The sequence below is a fragment of the Neofelis nebulosa genome, chromosome 12 (genome assembly GCF_028018385.1).
Source record: "Neofelis nebulosa isolate mNeoNeb1 chromosome 12, mNeoNeb1.pri, whole genome shotgun sequence".
NCBI classification, from domain to species: domain Eukaryota; kingdom Metazoa; phylum Chordata; class Mammalia; order Carnivora; family Felidae; genus Neofelis; species Neofelis nebulosa.
This window is the reverse complement of record NC_080793.1, coordinates 78,452,842-78,473,629: the sequence shown is the minus strand read 5'-3', so window position 1 is coordinate 78,473,629 and position 20,788 is coordinate 78,452,842. Positions and strand designations below refer to the sequence as shown.

Here is a 20,788-nt window from a genome sequence, read left to right as displayed (position 1 = left end):
CAGTTGGTTAAGCGTCCAGCTTCGGCTCGGGTCACGATCCCACCGTTCGTGGGTTCGAGCCCCACGTCGGGCTCTGTGCTGACAGCTCAGAGCTTGGGGCCTGCTTCCCATTCTATGTCTCCCTCTCTCTCTGTCCCCCTCCTGCTTGCTCTTCTCTCTCAAAAATAGTAAAACATTAAAAAAAAATTAAAAAAAAAATAAAAAGTCCTGTGGTTAGTCTATGTTAATGTTACATTTTTATACAAGATTTTATAAAAGGTTAAAGTATTTATTGAATAGTAATGCAGTAATATATGCTCCAAAATTCAAATGGAAAATACAAAGAGTTACAAATGTGAAGCTTCTTTACCTTTCTAGCCAGTCTTATCCCCTACCCAGACACAATATATCAATTCCTTGCCCATTCTTCCACTTCTATCCAGTGCATATTTTTCTTAGAAACTGGTATTTGGAAGTTATATATATATTCTCATATTATTAACTGTTAACCAATACTGTCTTCATATATAATTGCACATACAAATATGCAAATTACCTGTGTAATAATTTTGATGCACTGATATAGGTCTCAATGACCTAATTGATATCGGCCAGAATGCCATGGATAATGATAATCAGCAACATTTCATCATCCTGGGAAGGATAATAAACATTTTCAAATTAATCTATGTAGAGGTTTGCTTGGTTCTGTCTCATTATTCGGTGAGAATCTTAGGGTCTATGTCATTAAGGCGCTCCACCTTAATCTCACTTGTGATTTCACAGATAAGGAAACTCGATATTAAATAATCCATGGGGCACAGTACCTTACTGGCACTACACCCACCCACCCACCCAACTCTTGTGCCTGCATTTTATCGGTATTTGGTTATGACCCTGACTGTACTTTTAGAATATTATGTAACATTTAACATTTTTCAATTTTTTTTTCACATCACCTCATTTGTTCCCGACATTGTGAAGGAGGTGTTATTATTGTCTTCCTTCAACAAAAGAAGAAAGACTCAGAGAATTTAATTGTCTTGCCAAGGAGTACATAAATAGCAGAACTGACATTCATCTATTCATTCAGTCTTCTCAACAAATGTGTTGATTGCCTCCTATGTTTCCTGCACTGAGCTAAAGGCAGCTAGAAGCTGGGCTTTTTAGTCTCACTTTGCCGGTTGGTAACTGTGACTGTTTGAAAAGTTACTTGAGACCTTGATTACGTTATTTCTAAAATGAGCATAGTACCCTTCTTACAGGGTCATCTGAGGAATAAATGAGATAAAGAATGAGAAATGCCTGGTATTTCTGCTCTGTAAATGTTAATTTCCTCTCTTCCTTTCAGATGTATCTAGGATACATTTTTGGCCTTGTTTCAAAGCACTTTTAGGACTTCCTTGACCTAACTTCTTTACAACGAGTACCTCCTATAGAAATCTTCGCAAACCATGGGGCCATTTGGGCAGAAATATTTTCATCAGATCATTCTTTCTTCGGTTATTCTGAAGAACTATTAGTTAAGCAGTTAAAGCTCACACACTCATATGTTCATACATTGCTAATGGGAATGGGAAATAGAAAAGCCACTGTGGGAACGAGTATAGCACTTTCTTACAAAACTGAACCTGTGCATACTATACAATCCAGTCATTGCACTCTTGGACATTTATCCCAGAGAAATGAAAAAATGTGTTCACACAAAAACCTAATTTACACGAAAGCTCATGGTAGAAGCCAAAATTTAGTAACAACCCAAATGAGTGTTAGTAGATGAATGGTTAAACAAAGTGGAGCACATCCATACCATGAGATCCTTACTCAGCAATGAGAAAAGGAATCATCTATTTATACACTCGGTAACTTAGATGAGGGGCGCCTGGCTGGCTCAGTCAGTGGAGCATGCAACTCTTGATCTTGGGGTTGTGAGTTCGAGCCCCACAATGGATGTAGAGATTATTTTAAAAACAAATAACTTAAAAATATAACTTAGGTGAATCTCAAAAGAATTATGGTGAGAAGAAAATCACAAAGGGTTACACATACTGTATGATTCCATTTATATATTTTGTCTTCAAATGACAAAACTATAGAGCTAGAAAACAGATTCGTGGCTGCCAGAGGTCGGAGGTGGTAGGAGTAAAAGGGGTGTCTGTTGTGATAAAAGGGAGTACAAAAGAATCTTGTGATAGAACTGTTCTGTATCTTGACTGTGGTAGAGGTCACACAAATCTATGCTTTGGTAAAATTGCATAGAAATTAATACATATGCCATATATACATAAATGGATACGTACCAAACTGGTGAAATTGAATAAGGTCAATTGGTTGTATCAATGTCAACTTCCAGCCTGTGATAGTGTGCTATGGTTATGCAAGATAATGCCATTGGGTCGATAGTATATGAAATCTTTCTGACTTATTTCTTGCAACTGCATACGAATCTACAATAATCTCAAAACAAAAGGTCTTCAGAATCACACGTAAACCTGTGACTTCTACTTAATTCTAGATACATTTTTACATATAAGCCCAGAAGAAGCTTCTAAGTAAATTAAATAAGTTTCTCATTTTAAAAACTTGAATTATGGACATTTTCAAAGTAAAATAAAAGTAGAGGCAATAACATAAGCAATCTACTATATTATTACAATCCTTCACCCAATAATGTCACCAATTCTCAAAAGTTTGTAACCTTGTTTTACCTAACCTCCTCTTGCTGTTTTACAAGGGTGTTCCCAGACATTATATTGTTTTTCCCCCATGCAAACTTCAGTGTGCATGTCTGAGAGGAACTTTGAAAAGATAACCATCATGTCATTATTGTGTCTATCGACAAAAATTAATAATCAATCTTATTAACTTCTAATACCCAGTTCTTATTCAAATTTCCCTAATCGCCTCAAAGATGTCTTTTTGTAGTTAGTTGTTACAACTCAGAACATCATGACTCTTGTATCTCTTCTATTCAAGACCCTGCTTCTTTCCCTCTTCCTTTCTTGTTATCATGGCATTTTTTTGCTCTGTTTTGTTCTGTTTTTGTTTTTGTTTTGTTTTTTTTTTTAGAAAGCTGGATCGTTGGACCTGCAGAATATCCCATATTCTGGATTTAGTCTGATTGTTTTCTCATGGCATCATTTCTTGCTTCTTTTACTCAATACTATGTTTCAAAGTTTTATCCACGTTGTGTGTAGAGCTATAGTTTGTTCGTTTTCACACCATAAGGTATTCCTTGGGTGAACATAGCACAATTGATTTTTTATTAGAAGACATCTTACTTTTTTTCGCGTACACCCCAGCTCCTTTATCCATTTTTTTCTTCAGAGCACTTAGCACTACCTGACATTGCAGTCCTGTAATGGTTAGTTTTATGTGTCAACTTGACTGAGTTGAGAGATGCCCAGATAGCTGTTAAAACACGATTTCTGGGTGTGTCTGTCAGCGTGTCTCCAAAAAGAGATTACCATATGAGTCAGTAGACTGAGTAAAGAGCATTCTCATCAGTGCAGGTGGGCACCATCCAATCCTCTGGGGGCCTGAGTAGAACAAAAAAAGCAGAGGAAGGGTGAATTTGCTTGGGCCGAAACAATCAGCTTCCTCTGCTCTTGGACAGCAGAGCTTTGGGTTCTCAAGCTTTCAGATTCAGACCTGGACTTACACCTTCAGCCCCCTATTCTCAGGCCTCAGACTCAAGTTGCCTAATTTCAATTTTCTTCTCAATAGTGACATAAGGGGCTTTCCTTCATCACTAAGATTCACTTGGAAACCACTCAACCCAAGTCAGATTTCTCAGCTGCAGACAACAGATTCCATTCTAGCTACTTTAAGCAGAAAATAATTTATTGAAATGCTGGCACACAAAATTTTTAGGAAGCCCTGGGAATTGAGCTTGATCTGCTACACAGAAATAATGTGGCTCAATGCCTGTTTTTCCAAAGGAAAGTGTTTTATTGGACACCAATTCCACCCCTGCCCACCATTCATCACTTATAATGTTAAGGACCAGATAATAAAACCTGGGCTATAACTACCCTGAAAACACCAAATGCTTCTGCCATAAGATCACGGTTTCCCATATGTGGCCATCATTTTATCACGCTCGCTTCTGCCTTCCAAGTGAGAACCTTAGTTACAAAGAAGTGTGAGGAATGTGTGTTTTCGCTTTCTAACCTCTAAAGTAGAGGAAGGCATTCAGGAAAGTGGAAGGAGGGGATATTCAGAGAGCTAATCTATGTCACTGCCAGGATGACTATTTGTGTGTCACTAATGAGCACTGTCGTCAACACTGGTTGACTGGGTCCAGGTGACAAGGAACAGAACAGTACAGAGCAACAACACCGGATCTGGCTTAGGAGGTCTAGGCTAGGATGTTGACATTGATACAAGTAGGCATATGACCTTAGGGAAGTCAACTAATCTCCCTGGACTATGTTCTCATCTATAAAATGAAACCGCTGGACAACTGTTCTTAAAAGATCTTTGTAGCTCTAACATTCTATGATTAAAAAATCATTTTAGAGGCAAAATCCTTCGATTTCAAGCAGTCTTCTTGAAAAAAAACTGCTGTTGGTCAGTGAGTTTTATATCTGTGGTTTTCTATGTTTAGTTTTTTGTTTTTTGTTTTTTTTCCCCTGCTCTCAGTTTGCCTATTATTTTTTTAAATACCTTGGTATCCAGGGATGCCCGGGTGGCTCAGTCGATTTAGTGTCCAACGCTTGATTTTGGCTCAGGTCATGATCTTGAGGTTTGTGAGATCGAGCCTTGCTTCAGCTTCCAGGCTGACAGCAAGGAGCCTGCTTAGGATTCTCTCTCTCCCTCTTTCTCTGCCTCTCCTCCGCCTGCTCTCTCTCTCTCTCTCTGAAAAATACATAAATAAACTTTATAAATACATACATACATACACACATATGTATGTACCTTGGTATCCAGGATGAGATTCCTGCATACCATTTCCAAAGCTGATCTCTCACTCAGGTATAGACTGGATAAACACGATGAATTGAAAGAAGGAAACTCCACGTTTTATTGTCTGAACAAGAAGCCCAAACCTGTTTTCTTACTTTGGGTAGAATGGTTAACAAAAGCATCCCTTAGTTTTCTTAGTGTGCCAACGAAGTTACTCCCTCATTATTCTCAAGTTGGTTTCATAATGATTAAATGTTAGAAATCTGCGGGCCTGCTCATCTACAGATTATACTTATACAATGAGAAGACATCTCATTGGAAGTTCACATTTACATATTATGTTGCTTTGCCTTTTAATTGGCTGCTTTATCCACTTTGAAGTAAAACTTCTTTGAGGGTGGGAGGCGTATTCGTTTTGTTCGTGCCCATATCCCCAACATCCAGCCCTGTGTCTCGCACATACAGATTTTCTAAAACCATTTTGTGAAATAAATAAGTGAATCCATAAGTGCCAGGCACTGTACAAAACACTGTAGATATATAATTGCATATAATTTAATACAATAGTATTGTCATCCCCCCCTTTTTTTTTAACAGATAAGAACACTAAGAAGACTTTCAGTGACCCTGTCAAAGTCATACAGCTATTAAATGGGAAAGCCCTGAAGTGGAAGCAAGTCTACAAAACCCAGAAAAAAACTATTAACCACTGAATCTACTGCCTATCGAAGTTGGTCTTGTTTACCCTTAAATAAGATTCATGAAGTCCTTTTACTTTGGGAAACCTTATTAACTTGCAAATAATTGTTATTCACAGAGACTTAACATTCCAGGTGGACAAGAAGGGCTAGAGATTTTGCTAACCAAAACTGAGAGAACAGATTGCTCAAATAATAGATCTGCAGAGACAAACTACTTCTTAGGCGTTATGTGAAATATCTTGATTTTCTGTCAACACAGACCCCAACTGCTATTGACCTAAGGATCTCACAGAAAAGGGAAAAGGCCACTTGGGACTTCCTTGGCTCACTAACAGAGTTCCTATATGATCATCATCATCGTTCTAGGATTTATGATTTTATTCTTGGAATTCCTCTACTAATTCTGCTCTTTATGAGTCTAGTGTTTGTCTTAGAACTAGCTTGTTTTGCCTTTGTATTCTTTGTTGGCAGTAGCTGGATCTAGATGAAGGAGACCATCATTTGGTCTTAAGATAACAAGCACGCTCTCCCCTATAAAAATAGAGATACGACTCCTAGAAATGGTTTCCGTGTACTTTTTGTGACTCTTTATATTCTTTTTTCTTTTAATTTTTTTTAATGTTTATTTATTTTTGAGAGACAGAGAGAGACAGAGCATGAGTGGGGCAGGGGCAGAGAGACAGGGAGACACAGAGTCTGAAGCAGGCTCCAGGCTCTGAGCTGTCAGCACAGAGCCCGATGCGGGGCTCAAACTCACGAACGGTGAGATCATGACCCGAGCCGAAGTCGGCCGCTTAACCGACGGAGCCACCCAGGTGCCCCAATTCTTTATAGTCTTAATCACAGTGGGAGCCAATAGCCACTTGCAATCTTTGTATGCACATTGTTTTAATGTTCTCAATAGTTATTCTCCAATCTGGGATGAAAACTCTATTACTATTACTAATTTTTTTTAAAAAAAGGGAAATAAAATGGATTTTTGTGTAAATTATAAGTGGAAGTTGGTTTACAAAATATATCATAGATTATCTACTGCTAGGAATCACTGTTTCTTTACAGGAACACTAAAATAGTCCTTACAAAGTTACCTTCACATCCTATAAGTTCTAAATCTTTTTTTGTTGTTGTCATTGTTGAACATTTCAGATTAAAGAGATACTTTGAAGTGACATTATTCCAAGCCTTCCCATTCTGAAATCCAGGGCAAGTTACCCTATAAGCATGCTTTTCCATGATTAGGGTACCAGGCAAGCAAATGTACCCCCCGCAAAAAAAAAATTGGAAGGAATTATATAACTATTACCTCTTAAAAAAAAAAATCCTAGGGGGCAAAAAGCATCTAAGCAGTAATCATAGGAAAAAAATCAGAATTTGTTTGGGCTTCCTTACTTTACAGATTCCTTTTTTGCTGTTGGTTGACATCACCCACAGTGACGAGGATAGGCATACCACCAGATTTTCAGGGCAAAAGGTCTATATGGTCATCTGAAAGCACTGAAAGAACCATGGATTTGTGCTTTGTCTGGGGATCTCACACAGGGAAAAAAGACACTTTCTGCAGAGCTCGTCCATCTTCCACCATTTGTCCTTTGACTTAAAGAAGACATAATATTGGCTATTCTATTTGAATGATCAGAATCACCATTACACCCAACCATGACTCCTGTCTTTCCCTTTAAAAGTCCTATCAGGGCACCTGGGTGGCTCAGTCGGTTGAGTGACCAACTTCAGCTCACGTCATGATCTCCAGTTCGTGAATTCGAGCCCTGTGTCGGGCTCTGTGCTGACAGCTCAGAGCCTGGAGCCTGCATAGGATTCTGTGTCTTCCTCTCTCTCTGTCCCTGCCCCATTCGCACTCTGTCTCTCTCTCTCTCTGTCTCTCAAAAATAAACATTAGAAAAAAAGTCTCTCAAAAATAAATAAAAGTTAAACATTAAAAAAAAAAAAAAAAGTCCTATCAGTTTTTGAGAGATCTCCACATTGTCAAACCTTGAATTGAATGAGCTGTATCCATGGTCTCATCAACATCTCCTGGGCATTTCTAAGAAATGCAGTATCTCACCTACTGAACCTGAATCTGAATCTGCATTTAAAGGAGGTCCCCAGGTGATTCATAGGCACATTAAAATTTGAAAAGCACTACTTTAGAAGCAACACAGAACACACATCCATGAATCCTTTCACTGATTGAAAGCTCATATGTATCATTCTGAGAGCCTATGTCAAAAAGAACAGAACAGCCAACTGACACAAGCTTCAGTAATAAGGACATTTACTATCTTAAGCAACATGAAGCCCCAAGGTAGGCAGCTTCAGGTTGAGTCATCCATATCACCCACCCAGGCCCCCCCAGCCTTCGGCTCTGCTATTTTCAGTGTGTTAGTGTAGTCCCTCAAAATTGCAGATGGTTGCTACAGTCCAAGCATCACATCCAGATCCAACAAATCTAGCAAAGAAGAAAGTCCACTTCCTCCCATATGTGTTCCTTTTATTCAGTAGGTACACCTTTCCCGGAAGCCTCTCAGCCAACTTCCCCTTTCTGCAACACGGGGCCCACATCTAAGATAATGGAAGGCAGAGTATATATGATTACCTTGACAGTCTTAGATTCATTAATATCCTCTTCATAATCCTGAAACACATACCTGATCCAAAAACCAGGCCTCTTATCTCTTGTCAAGAAGAAAAGTGAAGAAGGGTGGGGTAGATATGAGGGGGGAGGGTGAGCTTGCAGGGACGGTAACTGATAATAACTTTACCTTCATGTGTAAACAGAAAAAAAGAATAAAGTAGGGATGACAGAAATCCTCTTTAAGGAATGAATCCCCTCTGATTTAATATATACCCAGGCTGTAAGCATAACTATGTGCATCTAATTAATGTTTGGCTTCAGTTTACTTTATTACACTCTATGCTCCATGCCAAATGAAGCCCTGATATGTGTTTTACTGGCTAGTAAACAGGCTTACATAAAAATTATTTGGGGCAGAGCTCAGCCTAGGTAAAAGATCTGATTTCAGACTTCTTTCCTGTGTATCAGATACAGGAGAGATTTCATACGATTGCTTTTCAAGAAATAATTTTCTTTTTCGGAAGCAAATGGATAACGTTCCTCTTCTGATTCAAATCCCTTACTGGTGTTTTGCTGCTCTTCGATAAAGTCTAAGTTACACAGCATAACATTACACCCTTCCCAGTGAGCAGTAGGCCACCTTTCCTGTCATGTCCCAGCTGGGACCTCCCATCCCTCACCTTATCACTCCCAAAAGGCACTCCTGCTTTTACAACTTCAGAGTTCTCCTTCCTCTGTGTCTGTCTTTCTCACACTGCTTTGTAAGTAGTTGTTAAAAAATATTTGGTTCCCCAGCAGGCTGTGAGCTCATTTAAGGCCCAGACTGTTCCTGTTCGTAGCACTGTGTAGGTAATCCATAAGCACTCCATGAGCAGATACAGAGCAAAGGTTGGCAAACTTCTACAGAGAACCAGATAGTAAATATTTTTGACTTTGCAGGCCATGGGGTCTATCACAACTACTCAGCTCTGCTGTTATAGCATGCACACAACCACACAGTACCTAAGGGGATGGGTGTTGCTGTGTTCTAATAAAACTTTATTAAAAGAAAAAAAACAGGTGACTAGCTGGATTTAGCAAGTGGAACATAATTTGCTGACCCTGTTACAGATGAATAAATGTTAATAAACATTTGTGTTGCCATAATGACTTTTTCCTTTTTGTCCATACCATTTGAAGGCCCTTGGTGGCCTCAAACATTATCTCCCTGTCCTTCTTTAGTGCTGTATCTACTAGATGACAGTTTCCAAGCATCTGGACCTGTTGGCCCTTTCCCTGGTCCCATTATAAAGAGCAGAAATAGGTGAGACAGAATACAACCAAGAGCCGTTAAGTAGGATATTTCTCAGACACCAGGCATCTGAGAGGTGACCCTACATTTTATAGATTTAGCCATCCAGGAACCCCTGGGGTGGGAGGTGGGGGGGATTGAATCAACCTTTTAGTATCAGTTAGCTGAACTTCTGGATTTAAAGTGTAAAACGTGAGGGTGCCTGGGTGGCTCAGTCAGTTAAGCAGCTGACTCTTGGTTTTGGCTCAGGTCATGATCTCACAGTTCATGAGTTCGAGCCCTGTGTCAGGCTCTGCACTGGCAGTGCGGGAGACTGCTTGGGATTCTTTTTCTCCCTTTCTCTGCCCCTCCCCCACTCGTGCAGTCTCTGTGTCTCTCAAAATAAATAAATAAAATTTAAAATAAAATATAAAACATGAAGCTGGAATCGCGACAGGTGCCAGAATTTCACTATCTTCCTAAAATCTCTAGGAAAATCGGGTTTTTGGTGGGAGGTAATGTTCCTTACCCACTCTTGATGTTTCTTTCCACGAAAAGAGAATTTACTCAAGCTAAATTACCATCTTGACATTCTCTACTTCACTCACTCCGCCTGGGGGGAGGTGAGATGTCTTATCTGATTGATACATTTGGGAAGAATACACTGGGCATGCTTGACTCATCTCTCGACCTTATTTTTTCCCCCCTTCTTGGAAGTAAATGTGCTTGCGGTGAGCACAATTTCTTGTCTGTTGCTCATACTAAAAAGTCCTTCCCAGCTGGGAAACTTGTCCTGGTCCAATGCTGCCTATGACAACATGAGTACGTCTAATTCCAGATGGAGTTAGAAGACCTCACATTCAGACACATTCTCAAATGTAGGCTTCCTCGGTAACAGAGGGGATATTTTGTCCACCATCTGCTTCTCCTTTGTCTTATTGTTCAATTTGTTCTGAACCCAGGTGGGAAAGAGGACAGCGTGTTAACTGTATGTTCTTATTTTCGCTATTTGTGATACTCTGCCACCAGAGCCTCACTGACTGGGGATAGACTGCCCTCCCCGCACCCCCCGACCCAGACTAGCTAATTCCTGAGATAGCAAATAACTCCCCAGAACCTTTCCTATGTAAACTGACCAATCCAGAACCTACGTCCCCCCAACCACCTCCTTTACCAAACTCTCACACACTACGCCAATATTCCCCTGTTCTAATCAATCCAGGCTCAGGAACCAGACAATTTGGGACAGCCCCTACACCCTAGAGCCTCCTGAAATTATTCAAACTGGCCCATCCTAAACCTGCTCACTCTGCCTTGCCTGGCCTTTCCTGTGGAAACCATAATAAAGACTTTCCCCTTGTTCCTTCTATCTGCGGAACAGCCCTGTGCTTCCCTACGTGGTCCTGCGGGCTGTGGTGTGCCCTCTCCTCTTGCGGACTGTGAGGAAAGAACTATCTTTTCAATGGCAGTCATCTCCTGATTTATTGGCTTCACCATACCTGAATAAAAATAACACCTACACTGGGGCACCTGGGGGGCTCAGTCGGTTAAGCATCCAACTTCAGCTCAGGTCGTGATCTCATAGCTCGTGGGTTCAAGCCCTGTGTCGGCTCTGGGCTGACAGCTCGGAACCTGGAGCCTGCTTCGGATTCTGTGTCTCCCTCTCTCTCTGCCCCTCCCTCCCCATACTCTGCCTCTCATTCTCTCTCTCAAGTAAATAAGACATTAAAAAAATTTTTTTTTAATAAATTCTACATTCTAAACAGGTAGTTGTCATTGGGCCCCTCCAAAGGCCTGAACTGAACAGATAGCTTCAGAAGGTGATGCAAAGTGCGACTTTATACCACTGTCACTGATCTCCTTTCCCCTGCTTTCCTCCCATACTTGTTTTTAATCAGGAAGGTGGGAACAGAATTATCCAACAGAGCAGGGCTCTGACTGGCAACAATTTGCCCACTTTTTCATTTACTCTTGAGATTCTGACCACTGATTGACTTCTTAAAGAAAAGCAACCTAACCAAGACTTTATGAGTCAATCTGCATCTTACATGTGAAAAGCTCTTAAGTGTCGTGGACACAAGAGGAATGTGATTAATGGTCCAAGCTTTCAAGAAGCGTATGGTACAGCAGGGAAGCAACACCAGCAAATATTGAACAATTGAGGTGATCTAGTGTTAACGCAGTATAGATGAGGTAAGGTGTGACGGGAATTAAGGAAAGGGAAGAATAGTTCAAACGTGGTACGAGAGCTACATCTCGAAGGATAAATTTAACTTGAAGAGGTAAAGAGGATGGAATACTCTTTGCAAACTAATTCAAGAAGGTTTAAGCCAAAGGGAAAAAAGGGTTCATTATTTCTTATTACTGAAAAGATCAGGCATAGGTAGATCTAGAAGCTCAAATTATATCCTCAGGAATCTATCATTTGTTGTTTCTTGGCTTTGCCAAGCACTACTCCTTTTTAAAGTGTCCGGCAAAAGATATGGGCAGGGGTCTCAATGGACAGCTTGGGTCATCTGTTCTATACTGAATCAACTGCCATGACCAAGGGATTGTAGTTTTCTGATCAGTCGGTGTCACATGTCCACCCCAGAGCTGGTTGTGGAGTCAGCTACATCCAAAACTGTGGACTTGATGGGTTTGATGGTTCCCAAAGGAAATTCTGGGTGATGTTCCCAAAAAGGAAGATCACTTCTGGATGGGAATGTATAAAAATCGTTGGTGTGGCAGGGGAATAACAGCATGAGCAAGGTGGAGAGGAAGACAAAGACCAGTCTTACTATAATAACCCATATAAAGAAACAGAGGGAAATAAATTTCAATAATTCAGGCGGTATAAAATTATTAGAAACTTTCAAAGTCCGACAGAAGAGTTTGGACGAGTCACTTAGCAACGGAGATTCATTTTCGGTTCTGAAGCAATAGAGTGATGTGATGAAAGGAGTATTATAGAAGGATTAATCAATCTGGCAAGAGCCAGGGGATAAAATGCCGTCAAGAAGACCAGATGAGATTGTTCGAATAATCCTGAAATGATGTGATAAAGAGTTATGCTAGACGGTCATAGTGAAGGAAAGAGATGAAGGTAAATCCAGATCATAATTTCAAAGGAAAAAAAGGTGGGGTTGAATATAGGGGATGAATAAAGAGAAGAGTCAAAAGGGAGGACAATGTTTGTAGCTAGTGTTATAAAAACATCACTGATAGAAATTTATAAGGAGAGTGGATTTCTCCTTCTCCCAGTGTCCCTGCCACACAAGCCTGCTCTCATATCCTGTGATTTCTATCAGCAGGCTAGATAAAAACTGCTAGAGATTCTAAGTTCTGGAAGATCATGGTGCCCCACCTCCACCATCACATGCAATTCCATGTAAAAACAATAAATGATAAAAGAAGCACAAGTTCAGGGGCGCCTGGGTGGCTCAGTCAGTTGAGCGTCTGACTTTGGCTCAGGTCATGATCACAAGGTTTGTGACTTCAAGCCTCCCATATGGGTCTCTGCTGTCAGTGCAGGGTCCACTTCGGATCCTCCGTCCCCCTGTCTTTCTGCCCCTGTCCTGCTAGCCCTCTCTCTCTCTCTCAAAAATGAATATCATAATAATAATAATAATAATAATAATAAAAGCACAGGAAATCCAACAGCATGATTTGTCACAGGATGCTGCTGTGATGTTTGTTTACAATCACAAATATCATTCTATGATTTTTCCTCATTAGAACTTGACTTGCTGAGGCCCCAATTCATGTTTAGTTTATATAAGCCAGCACTGCTTCTTAGTGTCCTTACTCTTCACCTCAGGTTGAAAACACACATTCTTAGGGGCGCCTGGCTGGCTCAGTCGGTTAAGCGTCCGACTCTCGATTTTGGCTCAGGTTGTGATCTCATGGTTGTGGGATCGAGCCCCACATCAGGCTCTGGGCTGAGTGTGGAGCCTGCCTGGGATTTCTCTCTCCCACTCACTCTCTGCTCCTCCCCCTCTTGCATACGTGCGTACGCTCTGTCTCTCTCTGAAGAGATAAATGAAAATAAACATTAAAAAAAAAAAAAAAAGAAAACGCATATTCTTAGACTACATGTTCTTCGGATTTTTTTTCAAAGGCAACTTTTATAGTGGTGCTCTAATACAGTTGAAATTCTTCTCTTTCCCCAAAGGAAATGAAAACAGGATATTGAAGAGATATCTACACTCTTATGTTCATTGCAGCAAGAAAGATAAGAAAACAACCTAAATGTGCTTCAATGGATGAATGGATAAAATTATATATATATATGTACATATAAAATATATATACATATATATGTATATATATACATATATGTACATATATGTATATATATGTATATTTGCATTTATATATAAAATTATATATATATAATTGTATTTATATATAATATAATAATATATATATATAAAGCCCTGTAAATACACATGAATATGTATGTGAATTCTGAAATTCTTATTTATAATTTCTGACCATGTTATTTTATTTTATCTTACTTATTTTGAGAGAGTGAGTGAGTGTGAGTGAGGGATGGGCAGAGAGAGAGGGAGACAGAGAATCCCAAGCAGGCTCCGCACTGTCAGTGCAGAACCCGTCGTGGGGCTCGATCTCAGGAACCACGAGATCATGACCTGAGCTGAAACCAAGACTCCCACACTCAACCGACTGAGCCACCCAGGTGCCCCAATAATTTCCAACTGTTCAAAAATAAAAGCGTATCTATCTCATCTTAGGCTATTTGATAGAGGCAGCAATTATACATAGACACGAGGAAAAGAAGAGGGAGGTGGAAGGATGAAACGTGCCTCAGGTAGAGTCCTCTCACGGATGGGGAGCCGACTGACAGCAGCACTCAGGCGATGGGAGCCCTCTTTCCTCTCCAGGTTCCTTTTCCTGCTCACTAGATCAGAGGCTGGATTCTCCTTCATGGAGGGAAACTGGAAAGATTCAGTGATTCGGTTAACAGAATACAGAGAATGTGAGAATTCCCACAGGAGCGAAGTCTAAAATGGAAAAAGAAAGCCGAGTACAAGTTCACCACTTCAAAACAGTATACTGAGTACGGGATTAACGGGGCCATACAATCGGAGTTATACTTGAATGCCTCATCACTGACCTTCTGCTACTGCAAATTTTAGATTTTTTTTCCTTATGCCTTTAAATAACAGCTAATATTTAATGAGCACATATCCTGTGCCAGAATACTGCGCTAAATATGAAGCACTTGCATGGGTTAAAAATGTAATATTCACAGCAATGCTATAAAGTAAGTTTAACATGATCTCTCTGTTCCACAGACAAGGAGATCAAGCCTCAAGATAGACGATAATAATTTGCTGGAGGTCACACAGCTAGATGTGATTCTGCTCTATATCATGGACACCAAAGCTCTGGTTTTCATTACCACATTATGCTCTTTTCCAAATAAACAGAGAAACTCTTCAATTCCTTTTAGCCAGGTGACAATGTTCCAACCGGAAGACCAGGAATTTTATTGAAGAAGAAGGAGCAGATGGAAACTGGGAGGCATTCTCTGCCACATTCAATCAAACAGCACAGCCAGTCATTCCTAGTACTGGAGCAAAGCACTGTTTCTTCAGCTGAGCACCAGATGAAGTGACTGGCTTGCATTTAGGGACTGCATAGTCTTTTTTTCTTTAAAAAAATTTTTTTTTAAGTTTATTTATTTTGAGAGAGAGAGAGAGAGAGTAGACCGTGCAAGCAGAGAAGAGGTAGAGAGAGGGAGAGAGAAAATCCCAAGCAGGCTCTGCACCCTCAGCACAGAGCCGAATGCCAGGCTCCAACTCACGAACTGTGAGATCATGACTTGAACCGGAATCAAGAGTCAGATGCTTAACTAACTGAGCCACCCAGACGCCCCTAGGGATTGCATTTTCTAAAGAGTCAAAGGACATTTAGCCCTGTGGGATGCTCCAACCATATGTGTCTTTGGAGGGCTTGCGAGAGATCTTATAGATTCACATCTCATCCCATGGTACCAGCCTGATGTGCATTGATATCACCTCCATCCCAATCTCTCCTTCATTAAGCCTATATAGGTGATTGGAATTTGATGCAATGGCACTTCCCCCCCACCCCCCCCACCCCCCATCCTTTTAGTCTATCTTTTGAAATAATTTTAGACTCCAGAAAGGTTTCAGGAGCAGTAGAGACATTTCAAATACTTTTCACTCAGCTTTCTCTAATTTCTGCATCTTGCAAAATGGTCAAAACTAAGAAGCTGACATGACCGCATTAACGACAAAATTTATTTGCACTTCACCAGTTTTTCTACTAATGTCTTTTTATCGTTCCAGAAACCAATCCAGGATCTGGCATTGCATTTAGTCATCGGGTCTCCTTTGTCTTCACCAGTGTGTGACAGCTCCTTAGTCTTTTTCTGTCATAACCTTGACGCTGTGGAAGAATACTAACCATTTGTTTCATAGAATGTCCCTGAGCCGGGTTTATCTAGTGTTTTCTCACAATTAGAGTGGGGCTCTGTATCTCTGGCAAGAATACCACAGAAGTGATGTGCGCTTCCCCGTGTATCATATTAGGGATTACGTGAGATCACGGAGTGTTTTTAATCAAAAGGGTGCCATGATACAATTTACAATTTGGAATGATAACTCTGGCAGATGGGTGCAGAATGCGTTGGGAGTGGAGGAAGCTTGTGCTCAAGGCCCTCGTGAAGAGACTGGGGATGAAGGTAATCTGAGCAAAGGCTGTGGCTCTTAGGGGTGGGGATCAAAGTCTGAATATGGGATTCCTGAAGAGAAGCTAACAGGACGTGGGGGTTATTTCCATTCATGAAGTGAGGAGAGGAACCGAGGATAATTACTAGGATATTAGGATAACAGGTAGATGGTTGACTTTGTGGTCAGTTGGTGGCCAAGGTTATTGCAATTCAGATTTCTGAAGATAAAAAAAAAAAAAGTAATACTTTGCCAGTCTGTGGCAGCTCTAAGAGGATGTTTGAGTGTCTGTGAAAAAAGACACAGAAATAAGAAGGCGATGCTCAGCCATGCATTTACTCTTGTTTTCAACTTTCAGGTTTGGAAATTCAGCATCTTGGGTGCATATGTTTGAGTGAGACAGAGTGTCAGCCTCTCATCATGACCCTCATTTTCTCTGGGTCAAACAGAATTTTCATATGTACTTGACAAATATTTGTGGAATGAAGGAGTCAGTGCGTCTGAGTCAGGGGCAAAGGAGGATTTGCAAGAGAGTGTGGTGGGAGCCACTGCAAATTGTCCCATGGCCAAGGAGTGTTTCATATGAACCGGTTTTGGTCTTCAGTCAGAGCAATGAAGCCAAGAGGAAAATTCAAGAGGAAAGCAGTGAAGATGAATCTTTCTTGCTCATTTCTATGTTAGAGAGGAGAAGAAAACCAGATTTTCCTGATGGGGATGCCCATCCGAACTTCCAATGGCCTAAAAGCAAGGGCTCTTACAGTGTATCATGGAGGGAAGAATGCAGTTTAGCTGATGCAAAGCCAGTGGGTTATAATTACACGTTAAATATTTATATTTCCCAATAAAAGAGAGGTTTTCAACTGCACATCAAATTCATCTACCAGAGCTTTAAAACCTACAGACGCCCGGGACTCATCCCAAGTGATTCGGATGTATTATTCAAAATGTCTTCGGTGGAAAGTGGCAGAAATGCATTGCAAATCGGCCTCAGCCAACAATTTGGAGTAGGTTGTGGGCTGCATAACGAATTGCCCAGTTACCCAAAATGCAGCAGCTTAAATCGCAGTTACCTTGCTCGGTTACCGTGGATCTGGATTTTAGGAGTGGCTTCGCTGGTGGTTCTGCCTCAGAGTCTCTGATGAAGTTGAAATCAAGCTGTCGGTTGGGCTTTGGTCACCTAAAGGCTTGACCGGTGTCGGAAGACCCATTTCCGAGGTGGCTCGGCTACGTGGCGGGCAAGCTGGCGCTGGCACTTGGCAGGTGGCCCTATTTTGCCACCTGGGCTTTTACACAGGGCCGCTCGAATGTTCTCAGAACACGTTGGGTGGTTTTCCCCCAGATCAAGAAATCTGAGAGAGCAAGGCAGAAACAGCTGGATGCAATCTTATGGCTGGGATCAGGGTTCGTTTGAGCAGGAGGAGGTGGATGGTATTTATCTACTGTTGCAAAAGCTGAGGACCCTTGTATAGAGCTGTGGGGCCTAGAGCAAACATACCATATGTTCCATTCGTTCTTTATAGGGCACAATGATTAAAATTAGAATCAGATGGAGGCTTGAAGAGGAAAGAATAATAATTTTTAAAAACCCAAGGGTTATGTGTGACTTGCCTCTAGCCTTGGTTTTCATCTGTCATAATAATCTTTCACACGTTAACATTTGCAGAGCCCTTTAGATTCCATCAGATGGTTTTCTAACATTTTATTTACCTCAAGAACGATCTTGTAGGATGGAGTCAAGAGGGCCGGGACTGGAAGACGGAGCTAATAACGGTGAACACCCACCAGCTGCCAGGCATTTGACTGGATGCTTCATATTCATTAACCCTTTTAGCCAGAGACCGCGAGGTGGGGATGAACAACTTCAATTGTGAGGAGGCTTCGCCTCCTTGGGCTCAGAGAAGTTAAAGGGCACGGCCAGGCTCGAGCATCAGAGCTGGAAGGAGAACCCGGGTATTACCATCCATCGTCCCACGTGCTTTCCAGGCTTTTCGGGCTTCTTCACTCTTCAGCATGACTGACCACCGCTGCCACTTTCTCCATGTGCCACATCCTTGAATTAATCTTCATTGTTGGCCACATGGGACCCCCAAAAGACAGACAGCCCTGTAACTGCGGGCCCACACTCACTGTACCCTGAGAATGACAACAGCTTTTTGTTTTGTTTTGCTTTGGTGAGCACTTCAATATAGGCCTACTGGAAAGAAAAAAAAGAGGACAGAAGAAAATATGTTGGGTTGGAAAAGAAATCAAGTTCACAATTTATACTGGAATAAATCCAATTCTCTGGGAATATCTCCCTTTGTTTGATTTTTATTAAAAACCTGGCCCCAGTGCAGACTACGTCAGTGGCCTCAAGTAACAACTCGGCATCTCCTTTTCCTTTGTTGTCAAGAGGGGTAATACTTCTTAAGGTTGGTCTAAGTTTCACGAATGTGTAAGGATAGTTGGCATGAAAGGTGGGAAGCATTTTGTGTTCTTACATGTGTTTGGGAGATATAAATGATTTTCATTTTCAGGCTGTAAACATCATCTCTATTGCTAGTGACCTCAAACTTTCTAAATGCTCTTACAGTTTACAAATATGCCCCAATGTGAACTGAGTCAAGGTTTCCAACTGCAGGTACATATTACTTCTCCGTGTTGTTTGCAGTTTACTAGAAGCAATAATAATAATAATACCTGTGATTTTCCAATATAGATGTCAACTCTTCCATCAAATAACTTTGCTATTTCTGGAGATTAGCTGGGCAAATATGTCCTTAATCCAGTATTGTCAGGGTGACCCCAGGAAAGAGTTCCTTTTCTGAACCCTGTAACACCTCTGCTTCCTTAAGAATCACATCAAAAGAGAGGACTGGAGAGCCTCCTATTTTACATGCCCCACACATCCTGGCATCCAGAACACTCAGCCAGTCATATCTTCAGTGAAGTCTTACTCCTTCACCCCCTCAGAAAGTCAGTCATTCCTGATATGGTAGAGTGTAGCGGTTAAGAGCATGAACTTGGAAACCAAATCTGAATCTGGCTCTGGCACACTACCTGTGTGGCAATGCGCAGTTACTCGATCTCTTTGTGCCTCAATTTCTTCATATGAAAAATACCATCTTCTAATAGGGGTCTAATGGGTATTAAATGAGAAAAATAGGGTGCTTAGAATAATGCCTGGTTAAATGGCCAGCACCCCACAGGTGATAGCTATGTTTATTATTGCACGTGTTTTTCCTAAAGCTGGGTTACCTCCTAAGAACTTTAAGAGTCAGGCAAATACCTGCTTAATCAGGGAGCCCAATAAACATCTACGTACTGCCTACTGTGATTAGTACTATTGGACCAGACAGAGAAGTCATGAAGATCAGCATAGACCTAAACTAAATAGCTTCAAGTGCTGTTGTCATCAATCCCTGATGCCCTTGTGCCTTCTTCTACCACATCCTGCATTTGTGGAACAGGAAGGGGGACGAAAAGTGAACACTAGGATGAGCAGGTCCCACCAGAGTGCCTTCTGGATGTGTCCTTTGCCCAGAGAGAGAGATAGCAGCAACCCACTTATGGAGAGAAGTTCAAGGAGTGTGTTGAACGTGGTGTTTTGCACTGGGTAGTGCAAAAGGAGAAGATCCCAGGCATTCTCCTGCCAGCCGACTATTGTGTTGACTTCTGTGATAGAATAAGCATAAAATGTTTCAGAGTTAGAAGGCTACTCTGATTGGCTCTTGGATTTTAAACTATGAAGCCCTTTCATAGTGGGTAGCCAAGAGCAGTGGCAGTGTGATTGCAAACTAAGTGTAATGACAATAGTAAGCCAGGTCACAAAGTTCCAGGACTAGCCTTACAGTACAGTATAGTATGGTGGTTAAGAGCTCACGACTTGGGTTCCAAACCTGGTTCCAACAAGTGTTAGCTGTGTAACTTTGGTAGTTATCTTACCTCTCAAAACTTCATATTTATGTGGCCACTAATGAGAGCCAAACCTTGTTGGAGAAGGCACTGCCATGGCTCATGAAAGGCAGGAAGGCAGCTATGGTGCCACACTGACAAAACTTGTTAGAAATGCATCCTTCGGGTTTGGGGACTAGCCATCTGTGTTTTCACAGGCCCTCCAAGTGATTCTGGGACGTGCTAAGGCTGGAAAACCACTGCTGTCACAGTAAGTTGTGGGAGCTTGTTGTGCAGGCTTGGAAAGAAGAGTCAATAGGGATTTCTTTATCTGAGTTTTAGTCTCAGTTAAAAAAAGAATGTTCATTGATTTTGAGAGAGAGCGAGAACAAGCATGGGGGAGGGGCAGAGAGAGAGAGGGAGAGAGACAATCCCAAGCTAGCCCCATGCTATCAGCACAGAGCCCAACTCGGGGCTTGAACTCACAAGCTGTGCGATCATGGCCTGAGCTGAAGTCGGACGCTCAACCGACTGAGCCACCCAGGCGCCCCAACCCTAGTCTCAATTTGTAATTTTGAAGATGATGTATCTTTTTGGGGATCTGGGAGCCAGCAGGGGGCATGTTATTGTGTCCCCACTTCTGCACTGACGGCACGAATGATGACACTGATGGACGCGAACGTATCAGATACTCTCACTTTGGTGAGAAAGTCTGTCTTTGATGTTCTCTTATCTGCAGGCCATGCTCCCTTGATTAGGGCCCTGAACCTGCTTTTGCGATTTC

The 20,788-nt window shown here is 41.4% G+C and overlaps 1 protein-coding gene across 5 annotated transcripts in view; it reads right to left on the bottom strand.

The window, feature by feature from the left end:
- Window positions 1–247: 247 nt before the first annotated feature.
- Window positions 248–20,788, bottom strand: part of NMRK1 (nicotinamide riboside kinase 1) — a 49,601-nt gene continuing 29,060 nt past the window's right edge. The window contains exons 9-12 of one of the 5 annotated variants that reach the window (XR_009251820.1): window positions 17,202–17,480; window positions 14,235–14,436; window positions 4,648–4,833; window positions 248–3,518 (exon numbers count right to left, since the gene is read on the bottom strand). The gene's annotated coding sequence lies outside the window, so the exon portion shown is untranslated. The other 4 variants (XR_009251821.1, XR_009251819.1, XR_009251822.1 and 1 more) reach the window with 4 other exon arrangements.